Source organism: Eleutherodactylus coqui, chromosome 2 (assembly GCF_035609145.1).
Source record: "Eleutherodactylus coqui strain aEleCoq1 chromosome 2, aEleCoq1.hap1, whole genome shotgun sequence".
Lineage (NCBI taxonomy): Eukaryota > Metazoa > Chordata > Amphibia > Anura > Eleutherodactylidae > Eleutherodactylus > Eleutherodactylus coqui.
This window is the reverse complement of record NC_089838.1, coordinates 311,123,005-311,143,383: the sequence shown is the minus strand read 5'-3', so window position 1 is coordinate 311,143,383 and position 20,379 is coordinate 311,123,005. Positions and strand designations below refer to the sequence as shown.

At 43.6% G+C, this 20,379-nt stretch overlaps 6 non-coding genes across 6 annotated transcripts; all 6 read right to left on the bottom strand.

Moving 5' to 3' along the window:
- Positions 1-1,312: 1,312 nt before the first annotated feature.
- On the bottom strand, positions 1,313-1,385 carry TRNAV-CAC (transfer RNA valine (anticodon CAC)). The gene has a single exon. It is a non-coding gene; the product is annotated as a tRNA-Val (tRNA).
- Positions 1,386-3,603: 2,218 nt separating this feature from the next.
- Positions 3,604-3,676, bottom strand: TRNAV-AAC (transfer RNA valine (anticodon AAC)). Its single transcript has one exon. It is a non-coding gene; the product is annotated as a tRNA-Val (tRNA).
- Positions 3,677-4,270: 594 nt separating this feature from the next.
- TRNAE-CUC (transfer RNA glutamic acid (anticodon CUC)) lies at positions 4,271-4,342 on the bottom strand. Its single transcript has one exon. It is a non-coding gene; the product is annotated as a tRNA-Glu (tRNA).
- Positions 4,343-5,338: 996 nt separating this feature from the next.
- On the bottom strand, positions 5,339-5,411 carry TRNAV-UAC (transfer RNA valine (anticodon UAC)). The gene has a single exon. It is a non-coding gene; the product is annotated as a tRNA-Val (tRNA).
- Positions 5,412-8,228: 2,817 nt separating this feature from the next.
- On the bottom strand, positions 8,229-8,301 carry TRNAM-CAU (transfer RNA methionine (anticodon CAU)). Its single transcript has one exon. It is a non-coding gene; the product is annotated as a tRNA-Met (tRNA).
- Positions 8,302-12,616: 4,315 nt separating this feature from the next.
- On the bottom strand, positions 12,617-12,689 carry TRNAV-AAC (transfer RNA valine (anticodon AAC)). Its single transcript has one exon. It is a non-coding gene; the product is annotated as a tRNA-Val (tRNA).
- Between the last annotated feature and the right edge of the window lie 7,690 nt (positions 12,690-20,379).

Here is a 20,379-nt window from a genome sequence, read left to right as displayed (position 1 = left end):
ATAATTTCCATATTTTGCTTTATAAGATGCACTCCCCCCACCTCCAAAGTGGGGGGATAAAGCTAATGTGCTAAAATTCGGACCCAGCCGGCAGCTGAAAAGGATCACAAGTCCTTCTCGCACAGCTGCCGGCTGGGACCACATACATAGCAGGGGTACACATACATGGAGTGTCTGTACAGCAGCTGATTGGTGTAGGCGGGGGAGCAGCAGGGTGCTCAGCAATCAGCTGTTCTTGTCAGCAGTTCTCCTGTCTGTGCTTTGGAGCTGACAGTGCGATGAGAATCTGCCCGCCGGTACAAATATCTGATTAAAACTGCTGCTTCCCGGTCTGATTGGTGCCTAGTTGTGCTGAAAATGTATACATCACCATAATGAGAAGTGCCATGCAGGGTTCCTGAAAAGTTGGGTGACAACTAATGGAATCCTTATTACATTGTCACTCAGCTCTTCCAGGATCCTGAATGCTAACTGCAGAGTTATGCAAGCATTTATACTATTTACACTCATCACTCATAGTTCAGAATTTTATGCAGCTTAAAATCCTGAAGCAATGAGTGTAAATGACAGCTGTTCAGTATTGAACGGCCGCCATGTTAAGTGAATGGAGAGGGGCGGGGGAGAGCGAGGACCACTGACCACTAGGGAATTTGGGAATTTGTTTGCCAAAGCTAATTGTAGTGTTGGTTAGTACACTCAAGCGCAGTCAGTATTAGATCTATCATGTTCTACCTTTCTGCGTGCTATCACATTACATCGCCCATTGTTTTCAAATAGGGGTTGGCTGCAGCATCGCAACACATGCGCGCAAAGTAATGCAAGGTCTTAAATTGAAAACAATGGGGGAAAGTCTGCAATCCTTCACCGTGGCTGACAGCTACAGCAGGGTCGATCTATCCCCAAAGCGATGTGAGGCTGCCTTGACATAAAAAATGCCTCGTACCCACAGGGAATTCACATGTTGGCGAGCGCAATATGGAGCTGGGATTCATGGCCTCATATTGCACTCACCTATGTGAAGTTAGCCTAAGTGGACACCAATACTGAGCTCAAAAGCGAAAAAACAGCAATATTTTATAATGTTTCATATATGGCCTAGCAGTGGCATAAGGATGACTCTGCCATCTATGACAACTACATCATTCCCAAAAATGGGTTCATTCAGCCAATTGCAATCATCCTAAAGGTAGAGAAGGTATCATTAACCCTTTAGATCTAAACTATATCTTTCAGTTCCATATTTCTCAGAGATTCCTGTAGTCCGAATACTTTCTACCTGTATATGTGAAATAAAAGGATTAATAAAGAAAAGTGTTTCTGCCCGGTTTCGAACCGGGGACCTTTCGCGTGTGAGGCGAACGTGATAACCACTACACTACAGAAACTTAACTGAGGCTAAATTCCTGGGGCTGGAACAGTGTAGTTAAAGGGGTTTTCCAGAGAGACTATTATTGATATTATATCCTCATCAATAGTTGATCATCTGGAGTCCATCGCTCAGGACCCCGGCCGATCAGCTGAGCAGGCGCATGCTGTCAACTCCGGAGCACAAGCAGTCAAAGCCTTTGCGTCGACCTCTGATTAGTGGCCGGCGCTTGTAACTGCGGGCAATGAAAGCTGTACCTGCAGTTACAAGCGCCGGCGACTACACAGACGTCGGCATGGAGGCCTCATGTCCAGTAGCAAAATAGAATTGCGGATTCTGCATGCGGATTCCGCGGGTGAAATTTTTCCTATAGGAATATCATTGGCCATCTGTAGTCAATTAAATTGAATTTTGCACCCACAAATGACATTTTAATCGATTTGCGTTTTTCACGTGCGGAAAAAAAATGCAGCATGCTCCATTTTACTGCCGATTCTGCGCAGATCGGCCACATTGCTATCTATAGGTGGGGATATCCGCATGCAAGAAAAAATACCATTTAAAGCAAATCCGCGCGATATCTGCTGCAGATTGTATTTTTCTAGTGGACATGAGGCCTTAGGAGGAGAGGGAGAGTATTCAAAAAGAGCTAGAAAAACTTGAACAGTGGGCGGTGACTAGCAGAATGGTAATTAACAAGAATAAATGCAAAGTCCTACATCTGGGGAAGAAAAATGAAAAAAAAACACATACAGGATGTGGGGAATTGAGCTAAGCAGCAGCACATTTGATAAAGACTTGGGTATACTAATAGATCATAGGCTGAACATGAGTCAACAATGTGATGCAACAGCCAAAAAGGCAAACACAATTCTGAGATGGATTAAGAGAAGCATAGAGTCTAGATCATGTGAGGTAATTATCCCTCTTTACTCTTAGGCCGCCTGCAGACGACCGGGTTGGATCCGACTGCGAGAATTCTCGCAGCGTGACCCGACCCGAGCGTCTGCAGAGAGCAGCGCGGGCACTCACCTCTCCCGCGGCCCCGGCTCTTTCATGTGCCGGCTGCGAGCCCCGCACAGAAATAGAGCATGCCACGATTTGTTTGCGGCCGTCTGCATAGGATTGCGTGTCTTAATGCAATCCTATGGCAGCTTCCAGGGCCGGAAATTCCACGGGAAATCCCGCCGCGGAATTTCCGCTCGTGAGCAGGCGCCCTTAGTCAGAACTCATCTGGAATACTGGGTCCTGTTCTGGGCACCCCACTTTAAAAAAGACAGACAAACTGGAGCAAGTTCATAGAAGTTACCAAGATGGTGAGCGGTCTGCAAATCATGTCCTATGAGGAACGGTTAGAGGATCTGGGAATGTTTAGCTTGCAAAAAAGAAGGCTGAGAGGAGACTTAATAGCTGTCTACAAATATCTGAAGGGCTGTCACAGTGCAGAGGGAGCAGCCCTATTCTCATCTGCACAAGGAAAGACTAGAAGCAATGGGATGAAACTGAAAGGGAGGAGACACAAATTAGATGTTAGATAGTGTGGGTGATCAGTGAGTGGAACAGGTTACCACGGGAGGTGGTGAGTTGTTCTTCAATGGAAGTGTTCAAACAAAGGCTGGACAGACATCTATCTGGGATGATTTAGTGATCCAGCACTGAGCAGGGGGTTGGACCTGATGACCCTGGAGGTCCCTTCCAACTCTACCATTCTAGGATGCTATGCTGCAATCTGTGTAGTTGTTACTAGAAATATGACATTAAACACACAAAAGAAACATTCTAATTAATATTTACGTAATGCACATTGCAAAGCCGGAATCCGCATGTGGGAGCCCACAGCGGAATCTGACCCTGAACACAGCCGAAATCCACGCGTACCTGTAATTTTGCTTTATCTTTACTGCTAATGTACCCAGTGGCTCAGTGTTGGACATGTGCAATGCAGATTTTTTTTTTCAAATGTTTATTTTTTCCACACTGTTGCTAGGCGATGATGAGGAATCTGTGACCTGTCCGCAATGTTAATTGCGGACAGGACACGGGTCGGACGACTTCTGTTTGCCAAAGCTATCTGTAACTCCAAAGATGAGTGCTCTGAAGTGTAGCCATTGTTATGTATTAAAGGGATTGTCCAGGTTTAGAAAACATGGCTGCTTTCTTCCAAACATAGCGCCACCCTTGTCCGTGGTATTCCTGGTTACTGTCTATATAAAATATAAAAGCTCAATAAAGAAAAATGTTTCTGCCCGGTCTCGAACCGGGGACCTTTCGCGTGTTAGGCGAACGTGATAACCACTACACTACAGAAACTTAACTGGAGCTTTGTCCATGGGGCTGGGAGAGTGTAGTTCATGACCTTTGTATTTGTTACATACTGTCAATCCACATGAATTATGCACAAACATAAGACCTGCTGAAATTTTTTTAACGCACATTTTTCACCCGGTTTGTGTGAGCGACAACATGAGTGTATGAAATATTTTGACTCGCATTACTTGTGAGACTGCTCTTATAAAGAAGCTGCTGCAGCTCGGGATTTAGTTGTCTCCGGTTTATCGATGCAGTAAGAATAAAGCCGACAACCTACTGCACACTGCTGAGGGGCAAAAAAAAACCAAAAAAACAGCCTCTCTGTGCAAGGTTATTACCTCTGAAGAAGACGCTGGCTTTGGTTTGTATTCCCAGTCATTATTACAAGGCTTGTTAAAAAGTCAGGCATTGACTTGTAGTAATGCTGCCTTCCAGTAGGTGGCGCTGTAGAGGCATTGTTCTATATTACTATTTGCATATTTCCCAGAGGAGCATGCATGGCTGTATAAGTCTCCTCACTAAGGAGAAATTATACCCTTCCAGACCTAGTAAAACAATAATAATAAAATAAATAACAAGGAAAAAAAAATCATGTTCCCTGACCGGGAATCGAACCCGGGCCGCGGCGGTGAGAGCGCCGAATCCTAACCACTAGACCACCAGGGACTTCTTTACTAATTTTGTAAAACATATACCATAGCAAGGAAGGGGGTGTCATACCAGGCTTTTTGAACTGATTACCTATTCTTTGGTCCTCCTCTCAGGATCCCCGTCTATTAGCTATTTGTCCTGCCAGCTGTCCATTCACATGCGGTGCTGACCCAAAGGCCAAACGTATTTGCGCAGTGTGTTACGCACAAAAATTTGCGTAAACCCACTGATTTAAATGGGTGTGTTCACATAAACCTAATTTGCATGCACATTTTCTTCATGCAAAAAAGATGTAGCATGTTCAATTTCCCTACCCATTTGCATCAAAGGCACATATTGAATTAATTACAATAATTGTCCTTTTCAATGAATAGGACCATGGTTGCTGTCCGGTAGCACATTTGACAGGGGGAAAAAAAACTACAGTCCCCGACTGGGAACCCTAACCACTAGACTACCAGGGAATCTGTTTGCTGAAGCTATCTGTAACTTCACTGACTAATGCTTCCAAAGTGCAGCCATTGAGGAGTTGCCCAGGGTTAGAAAAATATGACTGCTTTCTTCCAAACACAGCGCCACCCTCGTCCGTGGGTTGTGTCTGGTATTGCAGCTCAGCTCCTATTCACTTCAATGGAGCTGAGCTGCAATAACACACAGAACCCTAGGGACAAGGAAGGGTAGTGCTGTGTTTGGAAGAAAGCAGACATGTTTTTCTCACCCTGCACAACCCCTTTAAGTGGACACAAATACTGAGATCAGAAGTGAAAAACCAGCAATATTTTTTAATGTTATAACTTCTCTGAACATACGTGTCTCATATATGACCTAGCAGTGGCATAAAGACGACTAGCACATATGACAATTGCAATCCCCCAAAAGGAAGAGAAGGGGATGTCATACCATAAACCCTTTAAATCTAAACTACTATGTCTCTTAGAGATGCGCATAGTCCTGTGGTCTGGTTACTGTCTGTCCGTATATGTGAAATATAAAGGTTTAATAAAACAACCCTGTTTCTGCCCAGTTTTGAACTGTGGACCTTTTGCATGTAAGGCAAACGTGATAACCACTACATTACAGAAACTTAAGTAGTTTCAAGTTTTTGGGGCTAGGATAATGGTACAGAAGTGTCCATGTGATGTTTACACTATATCCTTTTCAGCGTGCAGCTAAAGTTGGGCCAGGCTCACACTGCTGTAATAAGATGTAGATCGCATGCAGCAAGTATGGAATGACATGCATACTTCCTGTGTGCCACCAATCCATATGCGTTTTATTTGTTTTGCACACATATTTCACACAGCTTGTGCGAGAGGCAACATGGGAGTGTACAGGTAATTGGTACTGCATATTACACACACAAAAACCATGGGCTTAATACGCAGTGACCATACGTGTAAGACCGCCCTATTCTTGTATCTTGTCACCACCAGCAGAATGGGTGGAGACCTAGTGATGGCCTGTATCCGCCCAGTGCACACCCACATGCTGCTGATTGGCTGTGTGCAGCCAGGCCCTCAAAGGTCCTAGCAGCATGGGGATTAACTTCATGTTGGGATAGTGGTTTAGGGTAAGGGGTTGTTTCAGTGTTAGGGATTACATTAGTAGCTGTTAATCCTTTCATGTCAGAGCTGGCTTTATGAACATGCAAGTATTTACAGCTAATAATATAACCCCAACACTGAAACGACCCCTCACCCTAACCCTCCATGCCAGTCACACTATCACCGGAGTTTTCTTGCACCGTTCCCGCTCCTCTCCAGCCTACCCGTCCCCCTCCCTTCCTCACCCACTCTCACCCAGCGCTATGTTGCTGCTCTCCCGCTCATACTGTGTCCTGGCTCCCCTGCAGCCTTCCGCACAGCCGCCCCGTCCCCCTCACTCACTCACTGTCACCCAGCGCTGTGCTTCCACCGCCACTCCCTCAGTGTCCGCCACCACTGCCCAGTGCAGGGAGAACACTGGGGAAGCCACTCTGCCGCCGTGCCTCCCTCACTGTCCGCCGCTGCTGCCCAGTGCAGGGAGGCTGCTGATGGAGAAGATGGTGCTGTGCCGCCGGAGAAGCCACTCTGCTACTGCCATTCCCTCACTGTCTGCTGCCTCTGCCCAGTGCAGACAGGCTGCCAACGGAGAATAAGGTGCTGTGCCGCTGGGAGAAGCTGTTGGAACACTGGGTAAGCCGCTCTTAATGACTGCCAGGACCTGAGAGGGCGGGTTGGCCGGCCTGTCAAGCAGCCTGTATCTTGTCACCACCCACACTTCTTATGGTGACAAGATACAAGAATGCCAATGAAGCCTCTGCAGCTCAGGATTTAGTTGTTTATTGATGCAGTAAAAATAAAGCCAACAACTTACTGCACACTGATGAGCGGCAGAAAACCCCAAACAGCCTCTTGGTAAATGGTTATTACTTCCTTCTGGAGAAGACTGTGGTTCTGGTTTATATTCCCAATCACTGTTACAAGGCTTGTCTGACATTGACTTGCAGTAATGCTGCCTTCCAGTAGGTGGCCCTGTAGAGGCATTGTTCCATCTGCCGTGTTATTCCGCAGCTATTAGGTTCTATTGAACCTAATAGCTGTTTGCCCTGCAATGTTCACGCTGTGAATTTCTACCGCGGAATTCCGCAGCATTTAAGAAATCGTGGCATGTTCTATTTGCCACTGAAAAACACGCGGCCAGCTTACATTGTAGTCAATGAAAGCTGTTCGTCATGCAATATGTCCGGCGGAGTACAGTGAAAGTATCGCATGCTCACGTGTCACCGTCCATTGCCAGCGTGTCATGCACTGCACATGCGCATTGGCTCACCGAATGGGACTTTCGCGGTGGATCTGGAGAGGTGAGTATGGGGTCTTTGTGGGGTGCCGTGTCGGACTCCGTTGCAATATTCCATTGGCGGAGTCCGACACGGCCATAAGCAGAAGTCTCTTCACTAGCTGCTCTCCATAAGGAAGCCCTTCCTGACCTAAAACATTAAAGTAAAAAAAAAACAAAAACACATGTTCCCTGACCATGAATCAAATCGTTGAGAGCGCCGAAACCAAACTACTAGACCACCAGGAAAGTTGCTACTCTTTTTCCCTTAAATAAGACACTGTCTTATATAAATTTGTGCTCCAAAAGAGGCGCTGGGCTTACTTTTGGGGAATGTCTTATTTTACTTACCTAGCAGGCTCGGCCCAGGTCCTTCCTGCTGCTCTCCAGAGACCCCAACGCGGTTTCTCCAGGCCTCGGCTGCCCGCACGTGATCACTTCCTTGTTATGGGATTTATAAATCCCGCCTCCACTAAGTGATCGCTGTGATTGGTTATTCGAGCGCTGCATTGGAGAGGGACCTGAACTGAGCCTGCTGGGTAATGCATTCTTATTTTTATTTTTTTTTATGTAGTGTAGCTAGGGCTTATTTTTGGGTATGGCTTATATTTCAAGTCTCCTTGAAAATCATGAACCGCGGCAGTAGTATAGATGAAACATGTTCCAAACTCCTCTTAAAGGGGTATTTTTGAACTAATGACTTATCTTACGGTCCACCGCTCGGGCCCCCTGTTCATCAGCTGATTGCCCAGCCCGCTGTCAGTACATGCACCTTCCTGAACATAAGGCTGGATTCATACCAGTGTATTTCTGCAGCATATTATGCACGAAAAAAAACAGAACTCAGATCGATATTACACTTGCAAAATTGCGATTATGATCCAAGTTGCAGCTATCAGTCAGAGTCCCTTATCTTGCAATCATAGCCCCATACATGTATGGCTTTGAGCGCTGACTATAAGCTCACAGCACTGTATTTATGGATCAAGTAGTGCCGAGGGTTAAAGTCCTGTCTGATGTGCTGAAAACAGTTATGTCTGATGCTACTGCTGAAAGCACAAAAAGGGAAGAAATAAAAATCTCCTGCCCCGTGTGAGGATCGAACTCACGACCTTCAGATTATGAGACTGACGCGCTACCTACTGCGCTAACGAGGCAGCTATATTTGCACCTTATGCTAGCCATGTACTATGATGTCTTCTATAAGCCCCTTACATACACCAAAATTACAAATATTCGGGCAGATCTACTCCAAATTTCTGGCAGGAATTACGCAAAAAATGCTGACGTACCCACCATCTGCAGAACTGCTGTATGCTTTACACCTGTTTTAAGGGTCCACGGCTGAGTAGAATGCTAAAATGCACCAAATTTATTAAGGACGTGCACCACAATTTTGGTGCAAAATACTGGTGAGCAAAAGTGTCAGAAGAGAAAGCATATAACATGCCTATCATGAAGCGCCGATTCTATCACACAGCATACACCATTTGGTATATCTCCTGGTCGCTGCTAGGATTATGCTGTCTATAGTTCAAACAATATTAACCCTTTATCTCCCCAGGTTGTATACATGTCCTGGATGCATTTGGTTTATATGGAGCAATAACGGGAGTTGAGCCCACTCCATATATGGCCACTATAAGCTGATTGCAGCTGTTAACTCTTTAAAGGAAATCTGTCAATTCGAACTTGTTGTCCAAACTGCAGGCATCATGTTATAGAGCAGTAGGAGCCGAGCAGATTGATATATAGTTCTATGGGGAAAGATTCAGTAGAACTTGCATTACATTCATTTATATCTATGACTATTCTGAGCTGAATAGTCCAGTGGGCGGAGCTATCAGTGATTGGCAGCTGCTTCTATGTACAATCATACATAGAAAGCTGCCAATCACTGATAGGACCGCCCATTGGACTGTTTAGCTCAGAATGAGCAGGGGTATAAATGAATATAATACAAGTCATACTGTACGTTTCCCCATAAAACTGTATATCAATCTGCTCGGCTCCTTCTTCTCTATAACATGATGCCCACAGATTGGACTGCGTGTTTAGCTAGCAGACTCCCTTTAACCTCTTAAGGACATGGCCTATTTTAGCCACGATTTTTGTGGGGATTTTCATCTCCACTTTTCAAAAGCCATAACTTTTTTTTATTTTTCCATTGACATGACCGTATGAGGGATTGTTTTTTTTGTGTGTCAAATGGTAGTTTTTATTGGTACCATTTTTGGGTACATATTAATAAAATTGTTTTGCATTATTTTTTTTTGGAGGACAGACGTTGTTTTAGTTTTATTTACGGCTTTTGCCATAGAGGATAAATAGTAGGTTATGGATACCAAATATGTGGGTTTTTCCAAAAAACTTTAACGGGACATCAACCATAGAACCTCTGATCACTATGGTAATGCACTACAGTACTTCAGTGCATTATTGCTTACAATAGTGATTGCAGGCACGGACACGAGTTGGCCCCAGCACGCTCCCTCTGTGAACCCTTTATGATGTACATTGATTATGGCATGTAAGGGGTTAAGAGCAGAGAGCAATGTTCCTATTGATCTGCATTGTTACAGTGAGAGACTGGCTAGCAATCACAGCTGGCTTCCTCTATGATGGGATGGTGCAGGCCCACTTCTAAACCTGCACCATCCATACAATGTAAGTTTATGTCCTGTTGCATTGTCCCCAGCCAGGATGTAATCCTATGTCTTGTGGTGTTAAAGGGGTTGTCCCGCGAAAGCAAGTGGGGGTATACACTTCTGTATGGCCATATTAATGCACTTTGTAATGTACATTGTGCATTAATTATGAGCCATACAGAAGTTATCAGAAGTTATTCACTTACCTGCTCCGTTGCTGGCGTCCTCGTCTCCATGGTGCCGTCTAATTTTCAGCGTCTAATCGCCGGATTAGACGCGCTTGCGCAGTCCTGTCTTCTTCTTTTCTGAATGGGGCCGCTCGTGCCGGAGAGCGGCTCCTTGTAGCTCTGCCCCGTCACGTGTGCTGATTCCAGCCAATCAGGAGGCTGGAATCGGCAATGGACCGCACAGAAGCCCTGCGGTCCACCGAGGGAGAAGATCCCGGCGGCCATCTTCATCAGGTAAGTAAGAAGTCACCGGAGCGCGGGGATTCAGGTAAGCACTATCCCGTTTTCTTTTTTAACCCCTGCATCGGGTTTGTCTCGCGCCGAACGGTGGGGGGCTATTGAAAAAAAAAAAAACCCGTTTCGGCGCGGGACAACCCCTTTAAGGCTTACATTCAGTTTAAAGGGGTTTACCATTAATGCCCTGTAGAGTAAAAGCATCATACAATACAGCATTACACATAAAAAAAAATATTCTGCTAACCTTTTTATTCCTTATCTTCTTCTTGTAAAGCCATACGGGTAGTTACCGTGATGCCTTGCTCTGAAATAATACCTCCACAGTGCCACCTATTGGAAGGCAGCATTTCTTCAAGTCAAAGTTAGACTCTTTATACAAGCCTTGTAACAATGAAAGAGAATTTAAAGCAAAGCCAGACTTCATGCACAGACAGCTGTTTCAGAGTATTTGCCCTTCATCAGTGTGCATACACATCAATATAGTGTATGGGGATTTGTGTGCTGCTGCTGCTGCATGCTTGCTGCAAATGCTCGTGTGAGAGAGCCCTTACAATGGGAAGGCATTTAGCTCCCTCACAATGTGCCCTGAATGACTAGTATGTAGGTCTACTGGAAATGACTCTGATCCGGCATCATCAGCACTAATGTCAATAAGTAAAGTAAACACTTGTGACTAAGTAACTTATGGTTATTCAGCCTGTATCCTGCACACAGAGCATTTATTTAATTACTGTATATGTGGGAAACAATTTAGAGGGTCAAATAGAATGAACCAAAAAAAACCTAGCAGAGGATGGTTTCGATCCATCGACCTCTGGGTTATGGGCCCAGCACGCTTCCGCTGCGCCACTCTGCTGCCTCTGTGAGGACTGTTCATCTGACTACAAGAGGATTAGTGGGCGCTGCTCGGGTATCAGGTTACTCCATCCTGGTATTGTCTTATATCCTCCTTCAGGAGAAGCTCGAGGGATTCTGCTACAGGATGACAAAGTATAAATTAGGGGAAAAGATGCATAAAGGATAATATTATTATTATTACTGATATGATGGTTTACTTCTACAAGGGAACTTTGACAGCTATGCAGCATCCTTGTCAAATACTTATGGACTCACTGACTTTAACCCCTTCAGGACCTTACAATAATTGGGGATTATTTTTGGGGGGGTCTCAGCATTCCAGGAGGAATACGTTTTAGGAACCTTTCGCAAAGGACTGAATATTCCACAGCAGCGCTGCAGGATACGCCGTCCCAGAATTCCACACTGTTCACTTCAGATTTTGATGTAGAATTATCAGCCAAATTCTGATCTATTCAATTCTGCACCAAAATCCGCACATCAGCAGTACGAACTTTCGGGCTCAACCGTAGCGAAATATTCTGTTGTGTGTGAAAGTTCCATCATTGTAGCAATGTGGTACCTTGGGCAAAATTTGCACTGATTTCAATGGGTTCATTCACACTTCTGTATTTTGCGTGTGCCTTTCGGTCACATAATAGAATATAGAACCTGTTCTGTTTTTCTGTGAATTTGCTCACCAGAGGTCCCCATAGAAGTCAATAAGGATGCACAAATGTGCAAGTAATACGCAAGGAGATGTGTGAAAGACTGCGCAATCGTGCAGAACAAAGAACACATCTGTAGAAGGGAATAAAAATTTAGAGGGTCAAATAGAATGAAATAAAACATCTAGCAGAGGATGGTTTCGATCCATCGACCTCTGGGTTATGGGCCCAGCACGCTTCCGCTGCGCCACTCTGCTGCCTGGGTTTATAATGGTGACCTGAATGCTAGAGGATTAGTGAGCGCTGCTCGGGGATCAGGTTACTCTGGCCTCCTGGTATTGTCTTTGTTGCTTTAAGACTAATTTGCCATTTCAATCAGAGTTTGTTTGCCGCGTGCAAATGAGCATGTCTTACAGGTGCAAGAAAAGGACAGTAGAATACGCCACAGTGCGCACAAAAAGGAATGGCTCATTTCGCAGAAACGCTCCGCTCATGTGAAGCTGGCCTTAGCAGTGTGGAATTTAGAGTTGTTTGCCCAATTCTGGCCGGTGTGAAGGGTCTCATTTCGGGCTTAAACAGATGGGCATAATTTTGTCCCATTTTGAAAATCATATCCACGTAGCGGGACGAAACAAAACCACTGATTTCAATGCTTTTGTTTCTACTATCGGGATTCTCGTGCGTTAATACTACGAAAAATGAAAAACAGGACCGGGGTTAAAAGTCAGAATATCTCTTACTGTAATTTAGTCAACACTAACTGTAGAATTCTAACGATATTCTGTATCTGTGAAGAATCAATGAAGTCAATGCAGAGTAATAAAATAACAGTAATACATCTGAGAAATACAAAAGTGTTTCTGCCCGGTTTCGAACCGGGGACCTTTCGCGTGTTAGGCGAACGTGATAACCACTACACTACAGAAACTGCTGTGAGCCAGTTCTGGTTTGCAATATTGTCTTATGGAGAGGTAGTAGAGGTAATTCTCATGTCCACTTAAATCGCTAAAACTATTATGTGACTACTGAGCTGTCAGCTAATCCCTCACCAGCTCAGTTAATGTACTGCATGTTCTTACCAAGAGGGTCCCTAGGAGGAGTCCCTTCTCCCCGTTAGGAGTACTGCAGCATGCATGCAAATGACTGGCGTCTGATTTTTAGACTATATGAACATTCTAGGAAGAGCGTGGCTGAGTGGGACTACGTCTTGTATAGCAGATGTCAAACTCATCTTCACTGAGGGCCACAGCAGTCTTAAGCCTCATGTCCACGGGCAAAAGAAGAATTAAAATCCACACCGGATTTTAACTCTTCTCCTGCCCACGGATCCGCACCCCATAGGGATGCATTGACCACCCGCGGGTAGATAAATACCCGCGGATGGTGAATAAAAGTGATTTAAAAAAAAAATGGAGCATGAAAAAATCTGGACCATGCTCCATTTTCGTGCGGGTCTCCCGCGGGGAGACAAAAAAAAAAAAAAATCACATTTTACTTACCCGCTCCGGTTCTTCCCTTCGCCGCGGCTCCATCCTCTCTCAGCCGCGGCCAGATCTTTCTTCTTTGGGCCGGCGCATGCGCGGGGCACGTCACCGACGTGCCCCGCGCATCTGCCGGGCCGAAGAAAGAAGATCCGGCCGCGACGCAGAGAAGATGATGCCGCAGCGAAGGGAAGATCCGGAGCGGGCGGGAGGTAAGTTTATTCTTATTTTTATGCCTCATGTCCGCAGGGGAGGAGGGACCCGCTACGGATTCTCCATGGAGAATCCATAGCGGGCCTGATTTTCCCCGTGGACAGGAGGCCTTAGGCCTCATGTCTACGGGGAAAATCGGGCCCGCTACGGATTCTACATGTAGAATCTGCAGCGGGTCCCTCCTGCCCCGCGGACATGAGCGCTGAAAATAAGAATAAATGACAATAAACTCACCTCCCATCCGCTCCGTTTCTTCTCTTCGCGGCGGCGTCATCTTCTCTCGTCGCGGCCGGATCTTCATTCTTCGGCTCGGCGGATGTGCACGATGACGTCGGTGACGTGCCCCGCGCATGCGCCGGGCTGAAGCAAAATGATCCGGCCGCGGCTGAGAGAGGATGGCGCGGCGCCGAAGAGAAGAACCGGAGCGGGTAAGTAAAATGTGATTTTTTTTTTTTTTTTTTTTTTTTTTTTGTCTCCCGCGGATCCGGACGGCTTCCATAGGCTTCAATAGAAGCCCGTGGGAGCCGTTCCCGCGGGAGACCCGCATGAAAATGGAGCATGGTCCAGATTTTTTCATGCTCCATTTTTTTTAAAATCACTTTAATTGACGATCCGCGGGTATTTATCTACCCGCGGGTGGTCAATGCATCCCTATGGGGTGCGGATCCGCGCGCGGGAGAAGAGTTAAAATCCGCTGCGGATTTTAATTCTTCTTTTCCCCGTGGACATGAGCCCTTAGGGTTTCTTCAAACGCTGATGTGTTTAAGCCCTCATGGTTGCCCTCAAGTGGGTTGTTTGTAATTGTATAGTAAGGGCTCATTTACATAAGTGCATTGGTGTAGCATATTACACGCGCAATTTTTGCATGCGTAACATGCAGTGAATAGAACCCAATTTCAATAGGTTTGTTCACAAAAAGCGTATTCTTTCACGCAATGTGCAATCGTGCGAAAGAATATGCGGCATGACCAATTTTGGTGCGTACAGGCCATTGAAGTAAATGGGCGAGCGCAAATGCGGAGTGAATACATAGGAAACTTGTGTATTTGGACACCATTTCAATGGACATGTCTGTGTTCCTTTCGTGCACTATAGTGACATCCCTAACATTACAATTATCCAGGGACATGGTCACCCATTAAATTAGGGTGGGTATGCGGTTGTAAACTATTGATAGCCTATCCTTAGGAACTCCCACTGATCATCTGTTCTCTGGGCCAGTATGTTCATGCACTGAGCTGATTTCTGCAGGAAGCAGACAGCTCTGTTTTCACTGCAGTGGCCAGGCATGTATTAGCATAAAAAAATCCCACATATTTGGTATACTCATGTCCATAACCACACATACAATAAGTTGAACATACTTTTCATCTTGCATGGCAAAAAGCGTTTAAAAAAATGCTAAAAAACTGAGGCGAAATGCTAATTTTTAGCATTTTGCCTCCCAAAAAACGCAATAAAAGTGATCAAAAAAGCTGTATGTACCCCAAAATAGTACCAATAAAAAGCTCTGTCCATAGAAAAATAAAAAAAGTTATAGGACTTTGAATGCAGCGATTTAGAAAGAAAAAAGATTTCCAAAAAAAGGGTTTTTATTGCAGAAAAGTGGAAAAACCTAAAAAAATAAGAATTTTGGTATTGTTGTAACCGTACCGGACCGCAGAAAAAATGTATTGTCACATATGCTGTATAATCAACGCTTCTAAAAAAAACCCCAAAAATCTATGGCAGAATTGATGCGTTTTCTCTCCCTGCAGTCTTAAAAAAAATTATAAGACTTTTACAATATAGTCTATGTACCCAAAAATGGCACCGATAAAAACTACATTCAAAAAACAAAACCTTATACGGCCGCGTCAACGGAAAAATAGAAAAGTTATGGCTTTTCAAAAATGGAGATGAAAATCTGCCAAAAATCGTTGCGTCCTTAAACCCGAAATAGGCCGCGTCATTAAGGGACAATATGAAAACCGCTCTCACCTTCACAGTTAATGCAAATAGTAAACACTATTGTCTTATTGCTAATGACATCATTGAACAAAAGGCCCATTTAAGCACAAGGATTATCGCTCAAAAGATGTCTTTTGAATGACTTTTGAGTGACAATCGTTCTCATTTACAGCACAAGATCACCTTGTGCTGCCAGCGGAGGATGCAGAAGACAAGCGGGGTGCTCCCGCTTGTCTTCTGCATACAGCTGTTCCCCGCTCACAGCGTCCGACTGTTATACAGCTGAGTGCTGCGAGCGGAGGATGCAGAAAACAAGCGGGGTGTCCCAGCTTGTCCTCTACATCCAGCTGTTTCGTGCACGGAGCGCCCGGCTGTTATACAGGGAGTGGGATACAGCTGAAAGAATAGTATCCCGCTGTGAATCCTTGATAAGGCTCATCTTTGTCTTTTGGCACGCTGAAAGACAACGATGAGCGACGGGATAACGAGGACTGCATGATGTCAGTGCAGTTACACACAACGATTATCACTCAAAAGACGGCTCTTGGGCGAATTTTGAGCAATAATCGCTTTGTCTAAATGGGCCTTAATTGTAAGGACCCCAGGAGTGTAATTAGTGCTTGTAGATGTAGGGGCTGATAAGGATCCCTAGGCAGAGCACTTTTATAATGTAGTAAGCTGTTGCTATCAACTTTTTTGAAAACCGTTTTTCTGGTAATTTTATTATGTTCGTGGCTCAGAGTAATTCAGACGGGATGACTTGTACAGAGCATTTAGACAGTCAGAGAACACTGCTGGATCGCGGGCCTCTAGATGGCTTCTCCCTCAGCGCTTCATTGTGACGTGCTGAGCAGGGAGCCTTTACACTCAGCAAGAAACCAGCAATGTTTTGTTTTTTTTTGATGACTAAAGGCCCATTTAGACACGATTATCGCTCAAAATTCACTCAAAAGCCGTCTTTTGTGCCCATAAGAAACAAAACAAAAGGTCCCACCTTATCTTCATGTGCTGCACACCTCAGTCCCGCAGACAAGTATACTCACAAGCTGTTGCCATCCGGCTACTTCTGGCTTTGATAAACGCAAGAAAAATCCAATTGCAGGAATACAGCTTATTGTGGAAAAAACTTGCTTTTTATTTTCTTTTTGGTGCTTGAATAATACAGAGAATGCGTTTCGGTTATGAAACCTTGTTCACCTCTGACTAGCAAAGCTATTATGCAAACCTTAAAAAGACTTAGTGACAATCAGTGAATTAAAAACAAATGTGCAATTAACCCATGGCAATCTGTTACTTCTGTTTCCAAAGCCTGTCCCTCCTGCAGGAACTTGCTCTGATTACTCTATCATGCATAATATAACAAATGGTATATAGAATAGGATGTCAAAACATTATATGTTCCGCTAAATAGAATGAAGCATGAAATCAATACATCGTAGTTACAGAGACAAAACAAAACAAAACAATTCCCCTGACAGCAGCAGCAAAATAAATCTTAGATTACTACTATGAAATAATGTAGACAGTAATATGCAATATTTAGAAACGTTACATTATACATTTATAGTATAACAAAATCACATTATATTCAGTATGTGTTATAATAATGGATGTTATTTTTATTATGGCTAATAAATAATAATAAATAATAAAAAAATTTTCTCTTTTGATCAACAATTGTTTTGTTTTGTCTAGTCAGAGGTGAACAAGGTTTCATAACCGAAACGCGTTCTCTGTATTATTCAAGCACCAAAAAGAAAATAAAAAGCACGTTTTTTCCACAATAAGCTGTATTCCTGCAATTGGATTTTTCTTGCGTCTTTTGTGCCCATCTTTCACTTTTCTGCCGAACAATGGACTTCAGTTCGGCATGAAATCCATCCTTTGGCAGAACAGCTGATAAGAAGGACCGCATGCTGTGTTCTGCCCAGAAAGCGCTGATAACAACTGATTACATTGTCTCCGCTGTCAGCCCCATGGCAGAACAAAGGGAATGTATTCAGTGAACAGCGGGTGGTCTGTTCCCTGCATACAGGTCCCAGTGACTCACAGGCTACTAATTGGTACTAATAGGCATTAGTACCAAGAAGTAGTTTTATGCAAAATGATCGCTCAAAAAACATCTTTTGAGTGATCATATTTGTGTCTAAATGTAAACTATTTTTTTTTTTGGCATTTACACAGGACAATTATTGCTCAATTTCGTTAGTTTGAACAATTTTTGAGCAATAATCGCACCATGGAAATGGCTCTTTAGATCCCGGTATTCAATGAAGAGGTCAGAATGATGGCCAGTGAATGTAAGGTTTCAATCGTTCCCTTTGAGGTAAATGATAAAAGCATGAAATTTAACAGGTAGCTCCTCCCATATAAAAATCAGATGAATGTATGGTTTATACAAACAATATTGCGTGAGCATTGATGTTGGGAGAGTATTTTTTTTTTTTTCACCCACATTCAAATTTGCAAAACTGGGCGTGAACCACATGCCCATCGCTGTACCCTCAGTTTGTTTAAATAGCTGGGAATCGAATAAGAAGTTATTTTTCAAAGTGAATCTTGTGAGTCAGTGATAAACTGTTTCTGAAAATGTGCTATGGAGTGGTCCTTTTCCAGTATTGATACAATGATGGTAGTACCAGTATCATGGGGAATATATGAATGTTAAGAGGTGATGGTGAGTGTGGCCCATCTGTAGGAGGGCTGCCATTTAATATTTACTAGAATTGTCAAAAGAGAAAAAAGAAAGAAATACAAATGAGGAGTCCGCCAAATAGACAAAAATAAAAGATTTTTAGGTGAAGTAGAAGAACACTCACCGGGTGCATAAGTTAGAGAAAACCTGCTGGAATTATCTCACTAGCACATTAAATCCAGGATCGCATATACAGATGGCAGGATTCCTCATCCGAAGAGAGCTGCAGAATAATATAACTGGCTGCACCACCACAGGGGGGCGGTATCACAAGTAATAAACGTAAAGAGAAAAGAATGTATCTGCGCTCGTGGGAATCAAGCATGTGACGTCAATGAAAAGCGATATATTTTAATAATCCTAAATACATGCTGAGCGACGCGTTTCAGCGATGTCCCATCGCCTTTTTCAAGCTCACTATGTTACAACAATACATCATATTTATACACATGTCTAAATGACAATAATGAAACCCACATGTCCTTGTGGTTTAGGCGTGCGTTAGCGGTGCATGCCATAATCAAAGAGTCCGGGCGGGATCTCCGCTACCAACGATGAATAGAGGACGTCATCACGTCGCCCCTTGGAACGCACGATGCGTACCAAGTCTTTTAAAAAACTTTATTAACACTTGTATTGAATGAACAAGCGACCTGTATCTCGTTTCACAGGCTACCGAGATTCATTTTACTCGAGTAGCTTGTATAGATATAAATTATTGTAAAATATGCAGAAGGAAGTGAATATTTATAACAAAATTAGTGATTATATAACAATAAATATATAATAATACAAGGAATGAATTTTTTATAATAAATTCAAAAACTAAAATAATAAAATTACGTTTAAAAATAAAAGCGCATAGACTACATTACATTTTCTCCAGCATTTCATTTAAACCAAATGGTACTAGTGTGATCAATCTGTAGATCCAAAACCTCTCTTTTTTACGTAACACAGAGATGGATTTTGAATCAATATATACTAATGGTGTTACTATCATTTTTGAGACGTCTCCAGCATGAAAATCATAAAAATGTTTTGTCGGTGATTGTTTGTTCTAGTTTTTAATTTATTAATTGTTCTGCCCACGTATTTTAGTTTACATGGGCATTCTACTAGATAAATGACTTTAGTGGTGTTGCACGTCAATTTTTGGAGAATTGGAAATTTAATGGTGTCAGAATTGATTTCCGTTCTTTTATGAGCAATTATGGAACGACATTTACATTTTTTGTGATAGCATTTGAATACTCCAGTTTTTTAGAAGTGACAGATTTTAGTTTACGTTTATTATCAGGATTGGAAGGGGCGATTTTGAAGTGTCATGTTTCGTTTAAATATTAGTGTCGGGTTATTGTCCAATTAGTAAAACCCATTTTTAAAAAGTAGATAATTTTTCTTATCTAGACTATCAGAGCTGCCACACAACTAATTGAAAACGGAATATTCCTTATAGTCAGTTAAAAAGGATAAGAAGACATTGTTTTCATGATAAAGATTTTAAAGAACAGGCCACCATTATAAAACGATTTAAAGAAAAAAAGTACCCCAAAAAATTATAGAAGACGCATACAACAAATTAATTAGTCCAAAACCCTCAGAAAATTCAGTCACCAGTAGAGATGAGCGAGCACCAAAATGCTCGGGTGCTCGTTACTCGGGACGAAATTATCGTGATGCTCGAGGGTTCGTTTCGAGTAACGAACCCCATTGAAGTCAATGGGCGACCCGAGCATTTTTGTATATCGCCGATGCTCGCTAAGGTTTTCATTTGTGAAAATCGGGGCAATTCAAGAAAGTGATGGGAACGACACAGCAACGGATAGGGCAGGCGAGGGGCTACATGTTGGGCTGCATCTCAAGTTCCCAGGTCCCACTATTAAGCCACAATAGCGGCAAGAGTGCCCCCCCCCCCCACACTGTCAGCAGAAAGATCGTTCTCCTCTGCCACAGCAGTAACAGCTGTGGCAGAGAAGAACGATGTTAGCCCATTGAATTCAATGGAGCCGGCAATACAGCAGGTTCCACTGAAAGCAATGGGCTGCCGGCGATCGCAGGATGAATTGTCGGGAAGGGGTTAAATATAGAAGCCCTTCCCTGCAATTCATCCAGAAATGTGTAAAAATAAAAAAAATATACCATATATACCGGCGTATAAGGCGACGGGGCGTATAAGACGACCCCCCAACTGTCACCTTATACGCCGGGAATACAGCGGAGCAAAAAATAAAAATCATTACTCACTTCCCCCGGCGTTCTGCGGCGCTGCTGCAGGA